The sequence below is a fragment of the Gossypium arboreum genome, chromosome 6 (assembly GCF_025698485.1).
Source record: "Gossypium arboreum isolate Shixiya-1 chromosome 6, ASM2569848v2, whole genome shotgun sequence".
Taxonomy (NCBI): Eukaryota; Viridiplantae; Streptophyta; class Magnoliopsida; order Malvales; family Malvaceae; genus Gossypium; species Gossypium arboreum.
The window spans coordinates 15,257,304-15,264,377 of record NC_069075.1 but is presented as its reverse complement, the minus strand read 5'-3'; the positions used below and the strand labels follow the sequence as shown (position 1 = coordinate 15,264,377).

At 38.6% G+C, this 7,074-nt stretch overlaps 1 non-coding gene across 1 annotated transcript; it reads left to right on the top strand.

Annotated features, from left to right (window-relative positions):
- The first annotated feature begins 3,599 nt into the window (after positions 1-3,599).
- Positions 3,600-3,706, top strand: LOC128294893 (small nucleolar RNA R71). Its single transcript, XR_008285200.1, has one exon. It is a non-coding gene; the product is annotated as a small nucleolar RNA R71 (small nucleolar RNA).
- Positions 3,707-7,074: the final 3,368 nt, after the last annotated feature.

Genomic DNA, 7,074 nt, shown 5'->3' with positions numbered 1-7,074 from the left:
ATTAAAGTAGAAGGTGACGAGCTTCGGTCGCGGCGCTCGAGGAGGTTACATCGGGACCCTTCGACTTTTTCGAAGCGGGGACGATAGTCTTCTTGCCTCGTGTGTTCGTCATGGTGTGCCTAAAAAATAAAATAATATATGCGTAAAAAGCATCACCAAATATTTAAATTAAGGATTGAAACAGTAAAGTGCAAGAAGCCCAAAGAACCAATCAACATATATGAATATCCGAGCATGTATGATTTAAATAGTAAATGAAGGAATGGTATAAGAAAGGGCAAAAGCAAATAATACTAATAATAATGATGAAAAAGATCAAATTTTTGAAATAAACTAATCGAGAGAGCAAAAAAAAAAAAAACTCCTAAATAACTAAACCTAATGTTAGAAATAGATGAAAATAGAAAAAGTGAACCATGAAGTGAACTAATTAATAATTTTTATATGAATCGATCACAGTAACAAATATAACCACAAGATAGAGTAACTAAGATAAATGCTAATAAACAATAACTAATAATCAAGTAAGAATTAAAAGACTAAAGAAATAAGTAAAATAAAATAGAATAAAATAAAAAGAAAATAAAACTTAAAATAAAAAAATAATAGTAACACGTTAGAGGAAAAATGGGGCATCGACTGAACGGTGGACGAAGGTGTGGAGGCGTGGTCGGCGTTGGGGAAACGGGGGGCACAGGCGTGGGGGTTTTGGGTCTTGTCCGTGCGTCTCGAAGGAAGGTGAGGTGGGGCGATTCTTGGAGGGTAGCACGTGTGGAGTGGGTTGGCTGGTGTGTGTGACGCATGAAGGTGGAGGGAATCGGTGGTGCGAGGTTAGGGATGAGGGGAATAGGGATGGAGTGGGGGTTGGATGAGGGGTTGAAGAGGAAAAGAAAGCGAAAGAAGGGGTGGGGGAAGGAAGAAAAAAAAAGAAAGAGGAAAGGGAAGCTAGGGGGTTCAACCGGTGAGGGAAACGGCTGGTGGCCGGTGGTGAGGGGTTGCAACGGCAGCTAAGAGGGTTTAAGGAAGAAGAAGATAAAATAAAAATTAGGTTTTTGAGGGGTTAAAATAGGGGCACGGTGGTGTTAAGGCCCCGTGTTGGGCTACACGGCCGTGTCACACGCTCGTGTGGCTCGAGTATTGCCCGTGTACGTCGCGACAATTTAATGACTATTCGTCACATGGCCAAGGACATGCCCGTGTGTCCAGGCCGTGTGGTTCACACGGCTGTATCACACTACCGTGTTCAATGTTGTTTACTTTTGTTTGAACACACGGCCTTGTGCCTTACCCGTGTAACTTTCTGACTTGTTTAAAATTTAAAAAATTTAGCTCCAGTTTTCACACGGCTTAGGACATACCCGTGTGTCAAGGCTGTGTGGTCCACACGGTCGTGTCACATGACCGTGTGGCTCGATACTTGGGGATTTTTAGCCTTGTCTCCACACGGCCAAGGACACGCCCGTGTGTCCAGGCTGTGTGGGTCACTTTTCCTGCATAAAAAACATGAAAAATATATAAAATAAATGGGTTAGTGGTATCAGTGCTTGGGTTGCCTCTCGAGAAGCGCTCATTTAAAGTCTAAGCTCGAATTACCTCAATTTTGTGTTGCCACGGTGGGTTGAGGAGTTGAAAATCCTCACCTCTGTTATTAATTTTATCAAGATAAGGTCTGAGTCGAGTATTATTTACCTTGAAAGTTTCAAAGTCAATATGTGTTACCTCGACTGTACCATGTGGGAAGGTATTCAGTACCGTGAAGGGAATCATTTTGTTTGTATCGTGCTCTGAAGTAGCAATTCTAGGGTCCTTTTCATCTAACAATACTTTGTCCCCGACCTTTAATTGCGTTGTTTCATCCCTACGCCTGTTGTGGTGCCACTTTGATTCATCGTGTGCTTTTGGTTTCTCCTTAACATGTGTTGGCCATTCGTCTAGTTCATCGAGTTGAAGCCTTTGTTCTTCGTGAGTTGCTCTGTTTTTGTTGCATGGATTAGAATAAGGCTCTATCACATTCTTCCTAGGGGACTCCTGGAAAGGAGTTTGAGTTGCAACATTATTCAAATTAACCGAACTTAAACAATCATCTCGATTATTAGATATTTTAGTAGACTCACGAGCTTGAAATTTAATCGTGTCATCACCTACACGAAGTATCAATTCACTTGTGCCAACATTGATGATAGTTCTAACAGTTGCTAAAAAGGCCTTTCTTAAAATTAGAGGTACGTCACTATCCCCATCAATGTCTAGAACAACAAAGTCAACTGGGAATATAAATTTATCAATTTTGACAAGCATGTCTTTAATAACCCCTAGGAAATATAGTTGTTTTATCTACCAATTGAATGCTCATCCTAGTTTGTTTGGGTTTCTCAAGACCTATTTAAAAATTTTATAGGGCATGGCATTAATACTTGCCTCTAAAGCCAAAGCATTGTTAACATTCAAACTACCAATTAAGCAAGGAATCATAAAACTTCCTAGATCTTTCAACTTGTTGGGTAGCTTATTCTGTAGAACGGCTGAGCAAACTGCGTTTAGTTCCACATACGACGCCTCATCCAACTTTCACTTATTTGCTAAAAACTCCTTTAAGAATTTAACTGCGTTTGGCATCTGCAAAAGGGCTTTAAAAAACGGTAAGTTAATATGTAATTTTTTTTAATAATTTAAGGAATTTATTGAATTGTTCAGTTGTGGGGCCTTTCCTTGTCGTGTTGGGGTATGGCACACGCAGTTTATACGATTTGCTTACTAGTTTTTACTTACTGTGGTTCACCTCATTCTTACTGTTACTTACCACAAGTCCTTGCTTCGGCTCTGGTTCAGGTTCAACTAACCCTTCTTCATCTCAAACAATAATCACATGAAGTTGCTCCCTTGGATTAGTTTCAGTGTTACTTGGTAGGCCACCTTGTGGTCGTTCAGAGATCAACTTAGCAAACTGTTCTCTTTGAGTTTCGATCCCTTGAAGCAATGCTTGTTGATTCTTAAGTGCTGTTTCAGTATTCTGAAAACGAGTTTCTAACACTGAGATGAATTTTGTGAGCATCTCTTCAAGGTTCGATTTCTTCTTTTGTTGGTAAGGTGGTTGTTGAAAACCTAGAGGATGTTGTGGTCTTTGATTTCCTTGACCACCCCACAAGAAATTGGGATGGTTCCTCCAACCTGTATTATAAGTGCTACTATACGGGTTATTTTGAGGACTAGAATTATTACCCATATAGTGGATTTGTTCCTCATCGGTGCCAGGGTTGACAGATGAATAATCTGTGTTGTGCACTCCTCCTCCATTTGAATCACACCATATCACTGGATGTACCTGAGTAGAACCATATAAACCATCAATCTTTTTATTTAAAAGTTCTATATGGTTATATAGCATAGTGACCGCATCGAGGTTGAAAACACCAGCTGCTTTTGTTGGCTTTGTTCTCATGACTTGCCAATGATAGTTATTCAGTGAGATCTCTTCAATAAATTCGTAAGCATCTTCAGGTGTTTTGTTGTTTAAAGTTCCACTGGGGGCTTTGTCGATAAGTTACCTTATTGAGGGGTTCACGTCATTGTAAAAACTCTGAACCTACAGCCATAGAGGTAACCCATGGTGAGGGCATCTTCTTAATAAATCATTGTATCTCTCCCATGCATCATAAAGAGTTTCTAGATCCATCTGCACAAAAGAAGAGATATCATTCCTCAATTTAGCCGTTTTGGCCGGCGGAAAATATTTAAGTAAAATTTTTTCGGTCATTTGTTCCCAAGTGGTGATTGACCCTCGTGATAGCGAGTTCAACCACTGTTTAGCCTTATTCCTTAGTGAAAAGGGAAATAACCGAAGGCAAATGGGATCATCAGAAACACCATTGATCTTAAAGGTGTCGCAGAATTCCAGAAAATTTGCCAAATGAGTGTTTGGATCCTCGTCCTGCAAACCATCAAACTGAACAAACTATTGTATCATTTGAATCATGTTAGACTTCAGTTCAAAATTATTTGCAGCAACAGCAGGTCTAACTACACTCGAATTAGTTCCTGTTAAATTAGGTTTAGCATAATCATACATAGTACGAGGAGTAGGATTCTGATTTACTGGATTTGCAGCAACCACAGGAGGTAGCAGTTTATTCTGATTATCAGCCTTCTCCTTGGTGTTATTTGTGTCGTCCTCATGCTCTTCCTATATGTATTGTAGGCTTCGCCTTATTTCTCTTCGGTTTCTACGAGCTGTGCTCTCAATTTCGCAATCAAAAAGTAGAGGTCCTAATGGGTTTCTTCTAGTCATAAACTGTAAAAACCTGCCAGTAGTAAAGAAAGGAAAATTAGGAATTAAAATAAAAACAAAATTAAATTGAAATAAAAAAATGGCTAAAGTAATAAAAATTAAGCGTTCCTAATATCTTAATCCTCGGCAACGGTGCCAAATACTTGATGGTCGCTAAACTAACTAAAAATTTGACCAAGGCAAGCGCACCTATCGAACAGTAGTATAGTTATAGTGAGACCGAAAATATCGTATCCACAAGGACTAAAAGTACTAGTAATTACTAACTTTTTATTATCTAGCCTAACAATTAATAGAATGCTTTAACTAAGACTAATTATCTAACTAACTAAGTTTGTGACAGAGATTAAAGTTGGAAAATACTTTTGGAAAACCGATGGAAAAGATAATACCTAAGAAAGAATCCACCTAGACTTCACTTATTATCTCTGAATTAGATGATTTATTCACTTGACTTAATCCGTAGAAATCCCTGATTTATGTTAATATCTCTCTCGAGACTAAAAACAACTGACTATAGGTTGATTAATCAAAATCTCTTTCTAATTAAAACCCCTATTGTCACATTAACTTGATCTATGGATTCCCTTATTAGATTTGACTCTAATCTGGCAAATTTATGCTGTCCTATCTCTAGGATTGCATGGAACTTCACTCAATTATGAATGATCTACTCTTAAACAGGGACTTTTGCCCCACTGAATAAGCATATCAAAAACCTGAATTAATATTCTGGAATATTACCGCAAGAGTTAATTTCACAATTAAGAATAAGAACAAGTACTTATATAACTCAAATAATAATAAGATCAATCTTAGGTTTCATCTCCCTTAGGTATTTAGGGAGTTTAGTTCATAATAATGGAAAACATCTCAAAAATTGGAAATCTTCAGTCTTGATGTAGATCTTGTTTCCGAGCTGATTCTGATGGCTGTCCTTGAGTATTTTCTGCCTTCTACTCTGCGAGTCCCCTCTAATCCTCTTCTAGGGTGTTTATATAGACTTTGGAATGCCTCAAAACCCTCAAAATTAGCCTTTTCTGAGGTGAATTAGACTTGGGCTTGACAGGGACATGGTCGTGTGCCATGCCCGTGTGAAGATGCTCACGCTATGTGCAATTCTGACTTGGTTTAATGTCGACACGGCCATGACACACGGGCGTGTGTCCTACCCGTGTGTCACACACGGGCATGTGGATTACCCGTGTGGAAGTGCCTAGGCCGTGTGAAACACTGAATTAGGCCCAATTTGTCCGTTTTTGGCCCGCTTCTTGCTCTTTTTGCTATCCTAAGCTCTCCTGAGTATAAAACATGAAATTAAAGGATTAGGAGCATCAAATTCACTAAAACCAAGGAAAAATCATTCATAAATATGCCAAGCATGGGGTAAAAATAAGTATATATTACGGTTTATTGGTAAATCCAACAACGCATGTTTATCTTTGTCTCTTTTAAATTCTGTTTGCAACAACCCAAGATTATTTTCTCCTTTTTTTTAAGGCAAAATTTTCTGATACAAGTACAGTTGCGCTGAAACTAGTATGCGTTGAGTGTTGACTTGGTCTTCCTGGCATTTCTACGACATTTATGCTGAAAAAATGTCCAACCTTTTGCCCCGGAAAACCATCACTCCTTTAGTTCTCGTTTCTCAACCTGCACCTACCAAACCACCAAACACAACTCTTCCACATGCAATTAAATGTAACAAATAATATTTAAACATAGTCCAAGCTCTTAATGAAATGATGAAAATACAAATGAAATATCCTAAAAGACAACTAAATGTACCTAAGTACAAGTAATTAGCTAGATCTAAAGGCATGAAATATAACTCTTTTCAAGAGTTATCGACAGGTAGAGGTGGTACTAGTGACTAGTGAGCTGCGACAAAGGTTTTTTTTTTTGTGAAAATAGAAGATACCTAAAGGCTGGAATTGGATTGGCACTGGCGACAAAGGAAGTTGGAAACAGAGTGGCCGTTGGAGTGGAGACAACTATCGATGGGCAGTGATTGGTGAGTGGTGAGTGGCACCATGGAAAATATTGTCAATGTTGTAGACAAAACTTAACTCACTTCCCTAATCTCTATCATTCAACTACCTAGGGACTTTTAAAGTCCCCACATATAAACAAACCAACCAAAAGATGTAACCCATTACCATGAACCTTAAATACCAAATAACACTCTTATCTCTAAGAGAGGACCAACAAGAGACCACTTAAGCATAACAATCAGATTCCCACCTGGCCATCTACATAGATAGGGCACCATTCGTATTGTTAGTGACATGGCACTACCAAACACAGGCCTCCCCCTATAAATATTGATAGGTGCTAAAAGTAACATATTTTTAGCCTCATTCTTAATGTGTTTTTGGGTGATTATCTGATGTTAACGGTGAATTTTATGGTCCTAATCATTTAAGTTCATGTTTGTATACTTAGGAGAGCATTTGGGAGCAAAAAGAGCTAAAAAAGAGTGAAAATAAAAAAAATAGAGCGATTTACAAGATCCACACGGGCTGGATCATTCCACACGACCTTTACACATAGCCATGTGAGCCACACGGGCCGCCATACTGCCATGTGGAAGGTCGTGTCAATTTTACGAATTGCACTCCAAACAGCAGGAAAAACAATATTTTTAAGGTTTTTCGGGCATTCTAAGACTTATATATGATAAAAATAGGAAGATAAGAGAGAGTCGTCATAGAATACTTAAGAAATCAACTCAAAAAACACCATTGAAGCCTATTCTGAAGCAAATTTTCGTGAAAATTGAAGACTCC